At 39.9% G+C, this 20461-nt stretch overlaps 1 protein-coding gene and 1 pseudogene across 3 annotated transcripts in view; one reads left to right on the top strand and one right to left on the bottom strand.

Annotated features, from left to right (window-relative positions):
- The window catches only part of ZPLD1 (zona pellucida like domain containing 1), a 536628-nt gene that overhangs the window by 395560 nt on the left and 120607 nt on the right, over positions 1-20461 (bottom strand). The window lies entirely within an intron of this gene.
- On the top strand, positions 18035-18527 carry LOC122229950 (annotated as a pseudogene).

Genomic DNA, 20461 nt, shown 5'->3' with positions numbered 1-20461 from the left:
AATCAATTTCTCCAGGAAGCTCTCCATGATTAACAAAACTCAGATTAGGTGTCTTTCCTGAGAGCAGCCTAAGTTTGTTTCCTAGGTAGTTACTCCACCATAGCACTTAGCACACTGTGCTTGAGAGCTAGGTCACATGACTGCTACCCCCTCTGCAGTGCACCCTCCATGAGGTCTGGGCCGCACCCACCTCACTACCCACCTCACTGCCCAGCTCTGGGCCTGGCATGGCAGAAACTCAGTGTGTTTTACCGAATGCAGCATAGTGTGGCTCCAAGAAAAAGAGGGAGGGAGGAGGTTAGGAAGAACGCTAGGAAGAAATGAAGGGGGGAAAGACCTGGAGATTCAAACAGGTCTCTGACTATACCCTTAATGAAAATTCATCTCTCTCTCTGAGACAGACAGAGAGCATGCGAGCAGGGGAGGGGCAGAGAAAGAGGGAAAATCTCAAGCAGGCTCTGTGCTGCAGGCCTGGCTCAAACTCACAAAATCGTGAAATCATGACCTGAGCAGAAATTAAGAGCCAGATGCTTAACCAGCTGAGCCACCCTGGTGCCCTGAAAATTCATCTTTTTTATTTTAAGATTTTGAGGTCTATCTGGCATCATTTCACCACAACACTCTCTCTTGCCTGCTCCCAGTGTTTAAAGCCATTTATTTCTTTTCCACTAGGCTTCTCAACTATATTTGTTCACTAGGACTGCCGTAACAAAATACCACAAACTAGGTAAGTTAAACAACAGAGGACAATTGTCTCACAGTGTTAGAGGCTGGAAGCCTAATATCAGGTGTCAGCCGTGTTTCCTCTGAGGGCTTTGAGTGAGAATCTGTCCCATGCCTCTCTCCAGCTTCTGCTTGTCTCTAGTGTTCCTTGGCTTATAGATGGTATTCTCCCTGTGCCTTCACATCAGGTTTCCTCTACACATGTCCCTGTCTCTTCACATGGGAATCATTCTCTAAAGACACCAGTCACACTAGATTAGAGGCATTACTCTATTCCAATATGACCTCACCTTACCTAATTATATCTGCAACAACCTTACTTCAACCAGTAAGGTCACATTCTGGGATACTGCAGAGTAGGACCTCAACATAAGAATTTGGGGGAGACACAATTCAATCTGTGACACAAAACAAGATTTTGCAGCCCACATTACTGTGACATTGCATTTAGATTCATCACTACCAAAACTGTTTTAATGCCTCATGATAAAAGGTATCTAAGAATGAAAAGTCCAAACTCTTTTGTAATTGAAATTGCCTTCAACAGAGTAGTTTTGTTGGCACATGAAAGGGTAACTTCAACATACTTGTCTCCTGCAAGGATAATAATGACAACATAAAACCCTGATGATATATTCTATTACCAATCCAATGAGAAACCTTGATCAACTTGGTGTTACTAATCTGAATGCTTAATAAAACATGACTTTTAAGGATGACTTGCCTCACAAACAACAACCTTTTAAACATTTATGTCAGTAGCTATTTGTTCTCTGGAAATAGATTTTGTCAAATAAGCAAAAAAAAAAAAATATTTTCAACTATTACATTTAGAATTTTAGAATTCAATTTGCATTGCCCTTGATTTTTAAAGATCTGTTACTAATCTCAGTACCATGTTTCTCAGCTATGGTTAGTCTACAGCATTGTCAAACAAAACAAACATTTTACTTGACTATTAGTAATTTTTCAACAATAGGGGTATAAAATTGCCTAAGGCAGGCAGATTTTTATGTAAGTGCTTATAGAGCAGAGTACTTACACAAAGAGACCAAAAAAGATTTATCATTCAAGAGTTAGAGGTAATAAATGTGGGAGACACAGTTTGGGTTTAAGAATAATCTAATATTCTAAATCTGGATCCAGGTGAATTCAAAGTATCACAATCAGTTCCCTCTTTAGTTTTTCCCTCTTAGCCTGCCCTAGAGTTGACTTAACTACCCAACTACTCCTAAGTTTATGCTATAAGCCCTATAAGAATTTTTCTATCAGGCTTCCCCCATAAGGACCAATTCCTAGCAGTATCTCTAACCTTCCTCAATGATTCACATTAAGATACAATAGAGTAGTGATAACTTTAAAAAAAAATTTAATATTTACTTATTATTGAGAGACAGAAAGAGACCGAACATGAGCATGGGAGGGGCAGAGAGAGGAGGAGACACAGAAAACAAAGCAGGCTCCAGGCTCCAAGCTGTCAGCACAGAGCCCCACACGGGACTCAAACCCACAAACTGCAAAATCATGACCTGAGTTGAAGTCGGACGCTTAACCAACTCAGCCACCCAGGCGCCTCAAGTAGTTATTACTTTAAAATACACACACTCACATAACCTTTTTAGAAGACTGTGACACCACAGACTATAACAATGTTTACTGAAAACTATAACACATTAATAAAAGAAATTAAAGACACAAATAAACAGAAAGATAGTCTGTGCTCATGGATTGGAAGAATCAATATTGTTAAAATGTTCATACTACTCAAAGAAATCTACAAATTCAGTGCAATTCCTATCAAAATCCCAATGGCATTTTTCACAGAAATAGAATAAATAATCATAAAGTTGTATGGAATCATAAAATAACCTGAATAGCCAAAGCAATCTTAAGAAAGAAAAACGAAGCTGGAGGCATCCTGATTTGAAACCACCCTGATTTCAAACGATATTACAAAGCTATGTAATTACAACAGCATGGTGTTGACAAAAAAATAGATGCATAGGTCAGTGGAATAGAACAGACATCCCAGGAATAAGCTTACATATGTATGGTCAATTAACTTATAACAAAGGAGCCAAGAATATGCAATAGGAAAAAGATAGTCTTTTCAATAAATGGTGTTGGGAAAACTGGACAGCCACACACAAGAGAATGAAACTTAACCGTTATCTTACACCACACACAAAAATTAACCCAAAGTGGATTAAAGACTTGAATGTAAGACCTGAAACCATAAAACTCCTAGAAGAAAACATAGATGGTAAACTCCTTAACATTGGTCTTGGCAATGAGTTTTTCATCTGTCACCAAAGCTAAAGCAACAAAAGCAAAAACAAACAAGTGGGACTGTATCAAATTAAAATGCTTTTATAAGCAAAAGAAACCACCAGTAAAATGAAAAGGCAACCTACTGAATGGGAGAAAATATTTTTTAAATCATATATCTGATGAGATGCTAATATCATACAACTCAAAAGCAAAAAACAATCCAATTTAAAAATGGGCAGATCTGAATAGATGTTTTTCAAAAGAAGACATGCATGTGGCCACTATGTAGATGACAACATGCTCAATATCACTAATCATCAGGGAAATGCAAATCAAAACTACAATGAGATATCACTGCACACCTGTTAGAACAGCTAGTATCAAAAAGGCAAGAAATAATTGTTGGAGAGGATATGGACAAAAGGGCTCCATTGGTGAGAATGTAAACTGGTGTCACCAAACTAGAAAATATTTATGCACCTCCATGTTCATTATAGCATTATTTACAATAGCTAAGATAAGGAAATATCCTAAGTGTCCATCAATGAGTGAATAAATAAAATGTGATATAAATATACACATACATACATACATATACATACATGCGTACACAGTGGAATATTATTCAGCTATAAATAAAGGATGAAATCTTGCTTTTTGTAACAATATGGATGAACCTCAAGGACATTACGCTAAGTAAATTAGACATAGAAAAATAAATACTGTATAATCTCTCTTATTTGTGGATTTAAAAAAAAAAAAAAGCTCATAGTTACAGAGAACAGATTGGTAGTTGCCAGAACCAGGGAGTGAGAGGTATGAGAAACAGGTGAAGGGGGTCAAAAGGTCTTTAAAAACAAAAGAGGCAGACTCAGTTTCCCCACTCATTGAATCTGGACTGGTTTTTTACTTGCCATATCCAACAGAATGTGGAAGGATTAAATGCTTTCTGCCTGGATCCCTTGGAACACAGCCCTGAGACTGCCAATTGAAGAAGTCCAGTCTAGCCTACTGGCAGAGGAGAGGCCAGTGGAAAAGAACTGTTCCTGCTGAGTCCCCTGAGCCTACCCAGCTGAGAGACTGCTCCAACTGTGAGCAAGTCCATCTTACAGCATCCAGCCCTGGCTCAGATTCCAGATACCTGCAGAAACAAAGTAACTCCAGGGGATACCAGCAGAGGATCCCACCCAAATTGCTGACCACAGAATCATGAGCTAATATAATGGCTGTGATTATAAGACACTAAATATGGGGGCAGTTTATTTCATGACAATAAATTAGTAACACATCAAGTGTGGTATGGGAGCTGGGACTGAAAATAGGGGGCACGGTGTGGGGGAAGGAGGAAACCACCTGTATCAGGATTATAGTGGAAGCATGCGCGGGGCATAACTGGTGCTCCCAGAGTTGAAGCCTTGGCCTCTGCTTCACAATTCCAAAAATGCAGAGGAGAAACAAGACATGTGTCCATGAAAAGTACCAAAAAGAGATTTGGGGCAAGTGAGCGCTCCAGGCAGGAGTTTCAGAGGAAAGAGAGTCCCTGAATGGAGAAGCCAAGGAAGCTACTCCACAGTTCCTGTAATGAGACCCTTTAATTCCAAAGGAATTCAAATGATCTGAGAGAAGATTGCATCCCAAAGTGGTTACAAGTTCAGGCTGGGGAGTCAAAAGGAACTGAGTTTGCAATCCCAGCTCTTCAACCAACTAGCTCTGTGACCTTGTACAATTGCTTTACCTCTCTGTGGCTCTATTCTCTCATCTGTAAAATTCTCTCACCTTATAAGGTTGTCATGAGCGTTAAAAGAGATTGGCACAGAGTACCAATTGGTACAGAGTACATGCTCACTTGCACTGAGCAGTACTATGAACATTATTATTTCCACACCTCTATGAACATAGTTTAATGTACCAGTTAGGACAAGTTGGCAGAACTTCACATTTGTGGATAAGCCCAGACAATGAGCATCCCTCCACCCACTCAGCAGTCACTTATGAAGCTCCTTCTGTGTGTCAAGAACAGCTACCATTTCCACCCAAGTTGTCCAGGAGCTGCCCAGAAGGGAGGATCTGAGCATCTTCTTCAATGCCAGGCCAATGCATACTCCAAACTGGGCCTCCTGTCCAGGTCATCATGGGCAGGGAGGCAGGCAAGGTGAGGAAATATTCCTCAGATACAAATGTGTCAAAGAATCAAGACCGAAATGGATGAGAAGAGTGCTGAGCAGAAGTGGGTGATTTTTCAAAAATAAACATTTTACCTAAGGAAAATCAGAGTCCAAGTGGCAGGTGGGAAAAAAAAAAAAACAACAGTTAAGTTAAAGCTTTCACCTTGGTTTTCATATTAGAAGTTTTGGGGCTGGTGTTCCCAGGGGCAGAAATGGACGAGGACAACCTGGGTGACTACCCACCCTCAGGTGGCAGGACCAGCATCTGGGCATCCTCTCTCAAGGGCACACCCCCTGTGCCTTCCTGGGACCTCCAGAGGGCAGGGCTTGCTTTCCACAGGGTTGAGGCAGGAATGGACTGAGTTCAGAGCTTCTCAGGCAAAAACAAAAAAAGCAATATAGTATTTCTAGAAATACGTGCTAAAAATATAAAGTAAAACAGAAATTTAAAAAAAAATTAAAGCAGTGATTATCTCTGAGGCGAAAGGAGTCAAATGAGATTGCAGGAGAACACACATTTTTTGGCAATGGTCTTTCTCAAAATGGGTAATAGTAACATGATTGGGATTTTTAAATTTTTTAATTTATTATTATTATTATTATTATTATTATTTATTTATTATTGAGAGACAGAGAGAGAGACAGAGCATGAGCATGGAAGGGGCAGAGACAGGAGAAGACACAGAATCCAAAGCAGGTTCCAGGCTCTGAGCTGTCAGCACGGAGCCCGACGCGGGACTCGAACTCACAAACTGCGAGATCATGACCTGAGCCGAAGTGGGACGCTTAACCAACTGAGCCACGCAGGCACCCCTAAAAAAAAAAAAGCCTTAATAGTATTGTTCTCAATTTGTACCAATTTTAATTCTCACCAGTGTGTATGAAAATGCCTATAGTCTCTGACTGTATTGAATAATGAATATTAGCAATTAACCTTTCCCACTCTAATAAATGTAAACCAATAGTTGGTCTCCTAATTTGTATTTAACCACAAAAAAGTTTAACCCTTTATTCATGTTATTGCCATTTCTATGGTAAATTGTCTATATATAGCTCCTGAACTTTTCTCATCATTTCTTGGTGATTTATAAAATATCTTCGTACATTAGAGATACTAACTGGTAGTCCCTAACACTTTGTCACCTTTCTTTAAAAAATGCTTACGATGGGGGTTGAGAAGTATTGTCACAGAGTGAGTTTTAATGTTATGTGGTTTGATGTATTAATCTTTATACAGGCCAGTTTAAGAAAAATAAAAATATTGACTAAGTATTTTTTCTTTCAAATAGGACAAATTTACCTTGTGCTATAAAAATAATATATCCCTTGCTTTTAATAATTTAAATAATACAGGAATATTTAAAGAAGAAAGTAAAATTAACTACAAATCCTGCTATCTGTGATGGTCTATATTTTAAATAGTACAGAAAACATTTTTGTTTTGTTTTTTTAAGTTTATTTATTTATTTGAGACAGAGAGAGAGAGAGAGAGAGAGAGAAAGCATGAGAAGGGGAGCGAGGCAGAGGGAGAGAAAGAGCCCAAGCAGGCTCCACACTGTCAGCACAGAGCCTGAAGTGGGGCTTGAATTCAGGAACTATGAGATCATGACCTGAGCTGAAACCAAGAATCAGGCACTTAACTGATTGAGCCACCTGGGTGCCCCACAGAAATTTTCTTAACAAGTTTATTGAGTGCCTTGGAGAAAAAAAGTGTGTATTTATATATATAACTATCTTCTCAAAAGAGGAACTTTGCTAGTAAAATTTGGTACTACTTTTAACTGCCACAATGTAAATATCTCCGCTTGTTTACCAAGTAGTCACCCAGAGGCAGTTTTCTCATCTTTTGTCCTGAAATCAAGTGGCAGGGTTGTTCTTAGAGTTGGCCAAGCTGTACATGGCCTTCGGACCACAGGCGACTCATTACTGACCAAGTACACGAGCGATCTAGGAATTTCCCACCTTGCTTTGGTGGGCTTTCAAGACTAACAATCAGTGATTCTCACCTTTATCTGCTTCTTGGTCGGTGTCCTCAGCACAGTGTGCATGGGCCATATTTAGGAGGGAAAATCGGACTGAATGAGACAGAATGGTAATAAAGGTCCAAATAGTGTAAGAGGATAAAAGGCTATTTTTTACCTTTAATGCCTACTCCCAGTTGCCTCTGGAGACTTTATTTTTTATACTTATAATCTACTCACTTTACATAAAAGAACCAATGAGCTTCAACTCAATTTTCATTTCTCTAAATTCATTTGTAAACCCTATTTCCATTTTTCTAAATCCATTTGTTAGTGAGTACATATATTTGGTATAGGTACAACTGTACAAATATTCTATTTTGTGTTGCACATTATTTACCTAAACAAAAACAAAACAAAACAAAACAAACAAAAAAATATATATATATATATAAAAAATGTACTTTTCAGTATACCAAAGAAACCCCAGAGCTTTTACTTCTTTGTAGCATTCTACCTCCTTATAATAACACTTTTGACTATTTGTTTAACTAGTATTTTCTTCTCAAACATTTGGAATGCCCTCAGTTAAATGCCCTCTTAAATTCAAAAGATGTCTGTGCAAATATCTTTCTGTTTGTTTCTTCTGGGTTCATTTCCTTGAGGCATAAGCCCAAGATTAAAGGTTACAAGCAGCTTTACAGCTCAAGTGAGCAGCACTTTCGGTGAAATACCTGTGGTCTCATCATGTGATTTCCTTTCACCAGGGTGAGTTTCATTAGCACTAATGAAAGAATAAAGAATTTCTCTGGTGGGAACCACCCAGCTGCGGTCCACCACCCATGGCCCCTGCTGAAAACCCAACGACATTTTGCTCAAATTTTCTCAGACCTAGGGTCTGCAGAAATTTCTCAAAGGTGGGTCTGATCCATTCACTCAGAAACAAAGAGCTCCTCTGTGGGCAACTGTCCCTTTTGCTAACCTCAACATGTTGCTCAGATCACAGGGCCTCCATTAGACTGACGGCCTCAACCCCAAAGCAGACAGCAGACACTTCCTGAAGGTGCCTAGCCCATTGTCACAGACAACAGATTGCACTCTCTGGAGCATGCCCTCCTCCCCTGGGTAATCTGAACAGGCTGCTGAGGCCTGGCATCTGGCGAGTTTGTGTGGTCCATTTTGTGAAGCTGCCAACGTTGCCATCATCTTCATAGAACACCCAAGTCCAAACACCACAAACGCCATCTCCATCAACCGATAAATATCTTTTGAGGGTCTACTTCCACCCTTGGCTCTTATTCTAATCTCAACACAGTAGCCAGATTGATCCATGGAAAGGTAGGTCAGATCTTGTCTTTCTTCTGTTCAGAACCCAACCTTTCTCCTCCCAAAGGCTTCCCAAACAAAATTTCTTTCAATGGCTGCAAGGCCCTGTGCAGTCTGGCTCCCTGTTATGGATCTGATCACTTCTCCTACCTCCCACTCACTCTGCTCTAGACACACTGGTCTTTCTGCTCTTCTCCAGCACATCAAGCACATTCCCACTTCAGGCATTCTGCCCTTATCCTCTCTACCTAGAATACATTTCCCCTAGAAAGCAATCGGCATACCTCACTCCCTTTGAGTGTTTGGCCAAATGCCACATCTCAGTGAGCCTTCCTTGAACCCAGTGCCAAACAGTAACTGTCCCCTCTTGCCCGTTACTATTCTCCTTTCCCACTTTGCTTTTCCATAGCATTCATATATGTGTGTACACCTATGTACCTATAGTTACCACTATATGGTCCATGAGGGCAAAGATTTTGTCTATTTTGTTCACTGCCACGTCCCCCGTATCTCTCAGAATGGCCAACTGCCACATAGCAGACACCAAGCATGTAACTTTTTTATGAATTAGTGCAGGACTTGCACAATGTCAAGCACAAGAGGATACAAAAATTTACATGAACAACCCCTGTCCCCCAGAAACTCTTGCCTTAGCTGGGGAGTTTGACAATCACTAATACCTTATCAGTCAGATTCCTAAGGCTATCACCCTAGAAAATGCTTAGTTCCTCCTAGACACCCAGACTGCTCCTAGGGGAAGATGCTTTCAGAAGGAGGGGAGTTTATGGGCTGTGGTTTTGTGGCTGAACTGCCTGGTTTCACACAAGTGTCACTAGCTTGGACAAAGATTTTAGCTTTTTGTTGTTGTTGTTGTTGTTGTTGTTGTTGTTGTTGTTATTTATTCAGTTGTGCTTTTTTAATAAACATTGATTTTATTTCTTAAAACAGAAGAGGATAATAACTGTCAATCATGTATTATATGTAACCCTTGAGTCAAGGAGGCCTGTAGTACAAAGTATCTAATCTTTTTAAAGAGAGTTTCTCTTGATTCAAAGCCTCATCTAGCACACCCATCAGGAAGACTTTTTAAAAAACAAACAAACAAAAACAGAAAGTAACAACTGTTGGAGGATGTGGAGTTCAAAAGAACTGAAAGTAGGATCTCAAAGAGACATTTGCACTCCCATGTTCATAGCAGTATTGTTTACAGTAGCCAAAAGGTAGAAGCAATCCAAGTGTCTTCGACAGGTGAGTAGACAGACTAAATGTGGCATACACACACAGTGGAATATTATTCAGCCTTGAAAGGGAAGGGAATTCTGACATACACTATAACATGAATGAAACTTGAGGACACAATGCTAAGTGAAATATGCCAGTCACAGAAAAATACTGTATGATTCCACTTACATGAAGTACCTAGGATAGTCAAACTCATAGAAACTAAAGGTAGAGTGGTAGTTTTTCAGGCCCAGCTGGGTGTGGGGTGGACAAGGGATGGGGAGTTATTCAGTATATAGAGAGTTTCAGTTTTACAAGCTCTAATAGTTCCGAAGATTGATTGCACAATAATGTGAATATACTTAACACTACTGTATACTTAAAAATGAAGATGGTAGGGATGCATGGATGGCTCAGTTGGTTAAGCATCTGACTTCGGTTTAGTCATGATCTCATAGTTCATGGGTTCAAGCCCCACATCGGGCTCTGTGCTGACAGCTCAGAACCTGCAGCCTGTTTCAGATTCTCTGTCCTCCCCTTCTCTCTCTGCCCCTCCCCTGCTCACACTCTGTCTCTCTCTTTCTCTCAACAATAAGTAAACATTTAAAAAAATTTTTTTAAATAAAAATGGTAAATCTGATGTTATTTGTATTTTACAATTAAAATTTTTTCATTAAAAAAAACACAGCTAGAAAACAAGAGAAATCTCTGTTGGAAGTTTGAATACAGAAGAAGCAACTCCTTGTACAACTACATTGATCTCAATATAGCAAAACCCTTTTTTTGTAAACAAGGAAAATTTTTTTAAACTTTCTTTTGAAAGAATTAAAATTAAATCAAAAAAATAAAGGACAGTATCAGCAGGTATTAGATGATCTACAGTTGGACCTCCACAGTAATCTAAAGTTCTATATTCTACTCTTCCTCAGTTTCCTAAAATGATCATCTTCTGATGGAATTAATAGCCCCTGAATGAGGAATGAGGTAGAAGACACGTCTCATACCTAGGATTCACCATGTGGCAACGTGACTTGTCCACAAGGAAAGGTGTATCTGTGTCTTGAGGGACAAAATGGTAAAACAGAGAAAGGAACCAGTGATCTGGATCTTGAGACGTAATTCAAGACAACCAATGAATAAGATTTCTTCGTATTGCAGGCAGGGGACCCAGCATGAGGAGGGAAAGGAGGCCTGACAGGTTATGGTGAAGGCTTCAGTGCTGCTCTCAGTGAAGACTGCCCTGTCTGAGATACACAGGGTCACAGGAAAGATCAGTGAAGGGAGGAATCCTGCTATTCATTATTTTTGGGAAAAGTCATCTCTCTCAGCTCAGCTTTTTCATTTTAGAAAATGGAGATAAAACCACTAACCTCAAAGAGTGGTTGTGAAGGGCAAATGATGGTAAGTGAAATGTCTTACCATACTGACTGCACACGGGATGCATAGTAATCATTAATTACCAGTATCATGCTGGTAATCATTAAATATCTGGTTATCGAGGCAAAGAATTTTAATATCCCATAAAAATGCAAAGTCAATACAGAATCTTTTTAAATCTTTAAATTTTTAAGAGTAACATAGCTAGCTGTACATTTTAGAAAAAGAACACTTGAGTGACATTTTAGAAGTGGGCAAGATCAAGGAGAAATAAAGGAAAGAGGGCCACTTCGGAGGCTAGCACAAGGTTCCAGGTGACAAATGAGGGGTATGTGAGCCAAGGAATGAGTAGTTACAACGCAACAGGCCAAAATATCCAAACTGATCATGTCTATTCCCAGCAGAAATGGGAATACTCAAGTGAGCACGGGAAGGGCTTCTTTTGTTTAATTCTGTGTCTCCCAAGAGGAAAAGAGAGAGCAGTAAAAATGATAAAGCTTTTCTATCCCTCAGCCCCATAAACAAACAGCCAAGGTTTGGTGGGGCTATGGGAGGGGAGGGTGGGGGGAGCAACGACTAAAAAGAAGCAGACTGCAGGTCTTTTCAACTAAACTTCCCAGAGCCTGAAACATACAGGCATGGGCATTAGTACCCAGGAGATTCCATCACTGGACTTAGAAGATTCCCATCGAATTGTTCACTCACAGCTGAAAGTGGAAGGTGGTTCTGGTTAAGGAGTGATTGATTACAAGTGAAACGGATTACTAAATGCAACCAGGTGTTTGAAAAATCTTCTGTATAATCCCATTTAGATGCAAGGGTTTTCAAAATCTTTTGACTAGCATCACTCTTTACTTAAACCATACACAGATCCACAGCATATAAAAGACGTAAAAGACTGAACCAAATATGAATGTGTGTGATGTGCTTAGGACCAGCATGGGGGAAGTGGACTAGCAGAAATTCTTTCTCAACAGGTTCCTCAGCTGCTTCCTGAAACCAGTCTGAAAATCACTTATCCAGGGATACATAAAACTCCTCCATTTGCACAGGAGACAGCTTGTTCAGTTTGGAATTTGAATAATGCTAAATGGGAATACACATACAGTACAATGAACTTCGAACGTGTTAACCACGTACTCACCACCCACCCCACCTCCCACATATTTTTGGTCTTCTAGCCTTAATCAGATAATATTTAATTCCTAAGAGTCAGAGCCAAAACAATCATAGCCAAGCAGCAAAGAATTTTAGTCACATATGTTCTAATTATACACAGTTCGAGCCACAAAGTATACGTTTATAAACCCATGTCACATACAGTAGCTTTGTGAGATGTGGCTTCTTAAATATCAAAAACTGGTAAGTTTAGAAGAATTCTTGCCTTGTCACCTGAAGAGGAAATTTTAATTAGTAATCTTTCTGGAATCAGAGAAGACATGGGCATTTCAACTGCTTGCCTCCATTCCTACCCCTTAAGAGTGGAGAAGGAAGAATAATCAAAGCTCCAGTAAGTCTGGGGCCTCATTTCCCACGCATAAACCAAGGAAACAACAGAATTCATGCAGACTTCAGTACACTTACCGCACATCCATATGTTATGGCAACGGAAGTGTTAAAACAGTGCCGGCAGAGAGGGACTGCAAGATCTGGGTCCCAAGGGGCCACAGGGAAATGTCTGAAAGCTTTCTGGGCCTTCAAAAGGAGCAAGAAAAGTGGCTAAATGTGGGCCCTTTGGCTGGAGCAGGAATTTCAGGCTTACTTCCCGGAACTGACCAATTCAAAACCTTAAATGACTGACTAATCACTAATTTGATTGAATTTACCTGATGTTTTCTGCAGGTGAAGGAGCTTGAGGTAAAAACCAAGTTTATAGAAAATAAAGACAGCACATTTTTGTGCAACTGAATTCATCACTTTTAGAAATTTATACCCAAAAAACTAAAAAAGAATATTGTTTGTTATCAAAAATTTCAGTCTATGCTAGAAGTTAGGGTTTGTTTTTTTTTTAGTTTTTTTAATGTTTATTTTTTTTGAGAGACAGAGACAGAGCATGAACAGGGGAGGGCCAGAGAGAGAGGGAGTCACAGATTCTGAAGCAGTCTCCAGGCTCTGAGCTGTCAGCACAAAGCCCAATGTGGGGCTGGAACTCATGAACCATGAGATTATGACCTGAGCCAAAGTCAGACGCTTAACCAGTCGACTGAGCCACTCAGGTACCCCTAGAAGTTAGTTTTATTAAAGCATTCAGATAGATCATGAAATTTGAAAACAGAGATATAGTGTTTTCTCCATAAAGATAATAACAGAGTTAAAATCTCTTTACTAAAACCCCTGGAGGCAAATGATTATCTGAACTCAGAATGTTTCAGATTGTAGACAGGTATCACTATATATTATATAATAGCCCCAGAAGGGTCTAGGATAGCACATCAAAATCAAACAGAATATGAATTTGTATACTATGTGAGATCACAATTACAGGTAAATAAAGACAAGTCAGCTCAAGTTTTGTCTCCAAATTTCTTCAGATCAATCTGGGTTTAGCTGCCAAAAGAGGTATTTGAAAGCTTTCAGTTTTCAGAGCTCCTTGGGTTTTAGAATTAAAGACAAGGATTTTGAATCTATAGAAAGTTTAATATGGTTCAAAGAATCGTTTCGAAACAAAGTGAAACTGGAGTTGCTCCCTGAAGACTAGGTAGGAGTTGAAATGGAAGGCAGACATTTAGACAGAAGCAATGATATCACTAAGAGAGTCTACAGCCATACCACCCTGAAGGTTCCTGATCTCATCTGATATGAATAAAAGATCCAGAGGAAGGAGACATGTCCAGGAAGTCCAAGTAAATCAGTTTGGAAGAGTTGGGGTAAGACCTAAGATTTGAAAGGGAAGTTGGGATAAGATTACAAATTCAGGCTAAAATTTGAGACTCTGATTTGAGAAAGCACTCAGAAGGGGCAGGCGAATTTTAATCAAGAGAGGGTTGTGATTATTGGTGCACATGACCGAGTGCTCAGAGCTGGCAGCTTTTTCATAACAAGATAGGGCAGAAAGGGGAGGAGCAGGAGCCTAGTACCAGTTCTGCTCTTTAGACCAGCATCAGCCAGCCTCTGCCAATCAGGAAAGGCACAGTGTTGAAGGGCTTGGTCATCTTCAGTCTCAGTTCAGAAGACACTCAGGACCAGGACTTCCAGATGAAATAGCAGGACATCTCAACTGACTATCAACAAAAAGCCAGGTATTCTCCAGGGCACAGAAAACCACTGGAGAAGGAGAAAGGAATTCATATTTTATTTGTTTCAATACAGTTGCAGGAGTACCTATCACTCGGTACTTACTGTTTCACCTCTGTATTAGTTAGGAGAGGCTCGGTTATATAGGGTAACTAGTTAATCCTTAAATCATGAAAAGTTTATTTCTTGCCCAAGTTCCCTGCCCAGCACTGGTCTGCGGAATGCTCTCCTGCACCCAGGAGGCTGAGAGAAGTTCTACCATCCTGTGCCTGTACCAACTAGACTGTGTGGCCTCCCAGTGTGCTTTCACCCAAGAGAAACATGTCTCTTCTAAGTATTGTCCACTGGCCAGAATTAGTCACATGTCCCCAACTTAATGGCAAAGGAGACTAGGAAAGGAAACATAACATATGGTGAGCACTAGCTCTCTACATCACAACTGAATAGATTTTATAAGAATTTCTTAAAGAAATAGTTCTCCCTTTCAGGATAACATTATGGAATGTTTAAGACAATACAAGTTTAGGGGCATCTGATGACTCAGTCGGTTAAGCATCTGACTCTTGATTTCAGCTCGGGTCACGATCTCATGGTTTGTGAGTTTGAGCCCCGCCATCCAGCTCCAGTGCAGAACCTCCTTGGGATTCCCCCTCTCTTCCTCTCTCTCAGCCCCTCCCACCCCACGTACTCTATATTTCAAAATAAATAAATTAAATTAAATAAAAAATATACAAGTTTACTTAGCATTAGTGGTACATATATTCTTGCTTTGCTTATGAGTCCACATATTGTGGATTATACTGAAAATGCTTTCTCTGTGAAAATTCAGGACATAAATTGAAATAAATTCAACAAATGTCAACTCAATGAAATTTGAAATTACTTTGTGAGTTGGTTACTTGTTTGGATATCCCTCACCCCAAGACTTATTGTGAAGGCAACCGCTTTACTTACCAGGAAATAATATTTATCTATCAACTTTCCCCAATCAAGAAATTTTCAATGATTATTAAGTGGACATATGATTTTTTTCATCACTTTTCCATACAGGAAGCAAATATAATTGGGTTAAGAGTTGAGGGATGTCTCCATCTGGATAATCAGAACCATGATTTGGTTCTGATGCATCTGATGACAATATGCTGAATGGGTTGAAGACTGTAGGCAAAGGAGTTAACAGGCAATACCAAAGTTCAACTGTGAAGTAATGACTGTGTGCCATTTTATAAAAGAAATACTTCATGACCATCCAGCCTATAGTCTCTAAGCTCCATTAGAACAGAGGTTGCCATGCAGAGATGATGTGTCAGGGCCACTGGATCTTCCAAGTTTCCTTCCAGTCTATTGGTATCTTCCCTAAAGTTGGAGAAGATAAAACCGCTGTGGAGCTGACTCTGTCACAACCACAAACCCTGACTCACACTATTGGTAAACAGAGCAGAAGTAATGTCACAAGCCATGGGGCTCACTGAGCAGGAAGCCTGAAATAGCAAACCCCAGGGCTTAATTTAGGAAGAATCCTTATAACGTCAAGCTTATGAAATAGCATTTAGCTGCAATTTGAAAAAAAAAAAAAAAGAATGTGGTGGCATTTTCAAAAAATATAAACGATGTGGTCTTTTTCATTTGTATCTTACTTAAAGAGGAAATTTTTAACTTGGGAAAAAGCCAAATTGTTAGTTCCTGGGCCCTATGGCATTCTGAAATTTTGGCAGCAGCATCCTCGGTTGTAATGATTTTTGTCAAAAATGAAGGTTTTAGGCATTCAAGCTTTTATTTATCCTCCTTGTGGCCTAAAATAGCCATTCGTTTTTTGGGGGACTTTTGGTTTGTCTGTTTATTTAGCTTAACTTGTTTCTGTTTGAATTTGTTTTGAAGTCAACATGCTCTAGGATTTGCAGTATAGAAAAGAATTCGATGAAGTCAGCAGATTCTTTTCCCTCCTTTAAGATTCCCAAATTAAAAATCTATACTCAACCCAATAAAAATCAGAGAAAGAAAAAGTGACGCGTAAACTCAACACAGTAACATTCTAATTCCATATGATCCTTTCACGGGGCTTTGTTCCCCTAACATTCTCCTGGACCCCAGATGCCCAAAGGAGACAAGAGGAAAGCCATTGGTCTCTCTCTCTTCCCTTCCTTCCTCCCCAAAACTCTTCCCCACACACTAACATATATACATACTAACTCACTCCTTTGGAAATAGTAATTCAGTATATGTGCTGTCAAAGCAAGCACTGGAAATAGTAATTCAATCAGAAACATGCAAGCTTAAAAAAATGTTCTTTGAACTTACTGGTAATTCACCTATGCTTCCTTTTTTTTTTTTTTTTTTTTTCTAATTTTGAAAAAATGGGAAGGGAAAGAACCTCAAGAATTTTTAAGGAAATTCAGGGAGGGAGCTGTGCCAGACAACTGAAGAAAAGCAAATTACAGTTCTCATTTTCAAAAAAAGAATGAAGTTAGAAGCCACAAACTGTATATAAATAATGAAATTACCAGGGTGCCTTGGTGGCTCAGTCAGCTAAGGGTCCGACTTAGTTTCAGCTCAGGTCATGATCTCATGGTGGTGAGAATGAGTCCCGTGATGGACTCTGTGCTGTCAGCACAGAGCCTGCTTGGGATTCTCTCTCCCTCTCTCTCTGTCCCTTATCCTCTCTCTCTCTCTTTCAAAATAAATAATCTTAAAAACAGACAATATTATCAAAGACATTAATAAACATATAGTTTGTGAACTTAAAAAGGGAAACCGATGGCTCACCAGAAGGCATCACAGATGCACAAAGTCGTTGAGACTGTTCGTTTCCATTTTTGAAAATTCAACTAGTGAAAGAGCAAGGAACTCCACAAATATTGTGTATCTAGATTTCATAAGGCATTCTGTCTCTCATAATCTCCGTGAATACTGATGAAGAAGCGTGGGCTGGCTGCCAGTATAGCTGAGTGACTTAGAGCTGGCTGCCTAATGCCCCCAGGTTCGGGATCCATGCCTACCTGGTTAGTTTTCAAGCAACTTGACACAGGGCCCATTCTCAGATCTGTACTGCTTAACTTATTACTCAAGAACTTCCATGGGTACCTAGATATCATGGATATCAGATTTGTACATCTTGAAATTAGAAGGCTTGTTTATAATTAGCCCCCCCCCCACAAAAATCTCAGCAATATGAAATAATGAGCCATATCTTAAAACATATTTATACCAGGAGAAATAAAGCCTTGCTTTAGCATTTCTATCATAAAAGCTGTGGTATCTTTGACTTTCTAACTCTTCCTCTATCATATTTGTCTCTTATATTTTCCTAATGTGTTATTTACCCTTTAACTGCCTTTCTGATTGTTTATATCTTAAACTTAAGTATACAGTGAACTCTAAATAATTTTCCTTTGCAATTTTTTCAGTGCTTTTGTATTTAGAAAGACTTTTCTCAGCTAAAATGCAAGTAGAAATTTACTGACACTTTTACTATCCTTTTATAGTTTAAAATTTTCGCATTTAATTTTTCAAGGTATTTCTTATTTTTTTTGTGTGTGTGTACACTGTGAGGTTAGATTTCAAATGCATTTTGTTTTAAATAACCAAGTCTCTCAATGATTTATTGACCTATCCCCTCCCCTTTGTCATGCTTTCTTTATTATCTATTATGCTCTTGCTTTTTCTAGGGTCTTTTTGTTAATTATCTTGCTAAAAGTATTTTAAAGGTTTAAAATACTTCATAACAGGAGAAAGAGGGCTGGTCTGAGATGAGTAGCAGGAGAGAACGTTTGCTATACAATTCTACCAAATTCTAACCTCTGTGTTAAGATCCTTTCCAACAAGGGCCCGGCAGAATGGCTCCCACAAAGAGTAATGAGAATAAGGAAGGTCATTCTGCCATCAACAAGGCAGTGACCAGAGAGCACACCATCAACATTCACAAATTCATCCATGGAGTGGGTTTCAAGAAGTGTGGCCCATGGACACTCAAAGAGATCTGGGAATTTGCCATGGAGGAGATGGGAACTTCAGATGTGCACACTGAGACCAGGCTTCACAAAGCTGTCTGGACTGAAGGAATAAGGAATATTCCACACATATCTGTGTGCGGCTGCCCAGAAAATGTAATGAGGATGAAGATTCACCAAAAAGCTCTATTTGTTGGTTAGTTATGTGTGTGTCACCACTTTCAAAAATCTGAAGACAGTTAATGTGGATGAGGACTAACCACTGATTGTCAAATAAAGGTAGAAAACCACCAAAAAGAAAAACAAAACAGCAAAGGAAGCAATGTTTTTTCTACACTTCCCCTAACTGTCCTTGAGCATAAAAACTTTACTTTTAAAGCAAGCAGGAAACTGTTAGAGTAACAGCTATCACCACATGACTGGAGAGATGTCCAGGAGCTAGAAGGAATTGTGAGTCCTAACAGGGTGTTATTCCATTTTTAGGAGACACCCCGGAGTACTCATGGTGTACCACTGTCATCAAAGTTGCTCAGGGCTCATTTAAATCCTGGTTCTGTCACATCCTGGCTGTGTAACCTGGGTGTTGTTCTAAACATCTATTTCCTCACCATAAAATGAGCTCATATAATGCCCCATCACTGGACTCTTGTAAGAATTAGATGAAATAATAAACAGATGGCATTTGACAATGCTCTGAACACACAGTAGGTATTCAAGAAAAGATGGCTCCCTACCCCACTCCTAACTGCCTCCTTCCAGAGAGAGCCCAGTGGCATGTGAACAGAGCAGCCACACTCCATGTCCTTCAACAGGTGACTGGAACTTTTATTAGGGAAGGTGGCCTTATAGGTTACCCAGTCACCTTCTCTTTTCATCTTTGCCTAAAGTTAGCTTCCATGGAAACTACCCACAAGATTTAAGAGAACAATTACTGATCCAAGACCTTCCCTCCACATAATCTTTTTCATTGATTCCTTTTCAGCCATCCTTTCTCCTGATGCCTAGCAGATGATGGATTCAAGTACATAATAGAACCTCCCCAGATAAGGAGCAGTGGATGTTCAGAGTATATTCAGATTACAAAGCTACTGTAGTAGAGTCATCTGAACCAGCTCTCATCTTCTCCCTGCTCCTATGGGTTGGGGTGAATCTAAGAATTAGAGGGAAGCAATTTGAAGCAGACATCATTTATCATCAGCCAGTGTGAGATCACATTGTAGTGTAACTTAGGGCCATAGAATCCACGAACACTGTGTTAGCAATATTAACTAGAGTACTCGTTCAAAGGAATATAAAGAATATAAAGTTAAGCACTGACAATCAGTAATGCCTGAGGCTGCAAAATTTGCAATTTACAAGAAAGGACTGAGAGACTAGAAATTTGGTTATTAATAGTAAGGGTCCTCAGAAAAAGTAAGTGTGGGGGCACCTGGGTGGCGCAGTCGGTTAAGCGTCCGACTTCAGCCAGGTCACGATCTCGCGGTCCTTGAGTTCGAGCCCCGCGTCAGGCTCTGGGCTGATGGCTCGGAGCCTGGAGCCTGTTTCCGATTCTGTGTCTCCCTCTCTCTCTGCCCCTCCCCCGTTCATGCTCTGTCTCTCTCTGTCCCAAAAATAAAAAAAAATTAAAAAAAAAAAAAAAGTAAGTGTGGGTGGGTCAAAAATACCAAGAAAAGGGGTTAAAGGAAAAGAAATGCTGGAAATAAAAGAAGGGAGAAGCATTAAGAAAGGGTTGTCCCTGTAGGACAGTCCTCTTTGTCCCCAAAACCTAAGCAGAGAGCCTTTGTGGAAGGAAGAGAACAAGGGAATTCTGGAGATATATCATGGGCAAGGCACCCAATTTCCTCCCCTTACCCACAGAACTTTGAGAAAACTATCTAAACTCTCCAGTAAAAAAACCACATGAGCCTTCACTGAGGCTCAATGTGGTTTCAGTTGAGGGAAAGTGAGTCATTAACTCCCTCCTCATGACCATGTGAGGGTCTCTCTAGCCCCACCCTGTGGACTGCTGGGCAGTGAGGAAAACCCACCTGCAGATAACGTCCTGGCTGAAGACACGCTAAGACAATCCCTGTCAAATATTTAAGGAGCAGAGATGCCATACAGGTGAATGACACAGCCAGAAGTTGCTCAGGCATTTTGGCAATGGCCATTCTCTAGGAAGATCGCCATTCTCCCTATTTCCTCCCTCAGAGCTGAGGTGTCCTTTTCCCCATCCTTAGATATTTGGAAGTGCCAG

The sequence above is a fragment of the Panthera leo genome, chromosome C2, assembly GCF_018350215.1.
Source record: "Panthera leo isolate Ple1 chromosome C2, P.leo_Ple1_pat1.1, whole genome shotgun sequence".
Taxonomy (NCBI): domain Eukaryota; kingdom Metazoa; phylum Chordata; class Mammalia; order Carnivora; family Felidae; genus Panthera; species Panthera leo.
The sequence above is the reverse complement of the archived record's forward strand: the minus strand, read 5'-3'. Positions and strand labels throughout refer to the sequence as shown.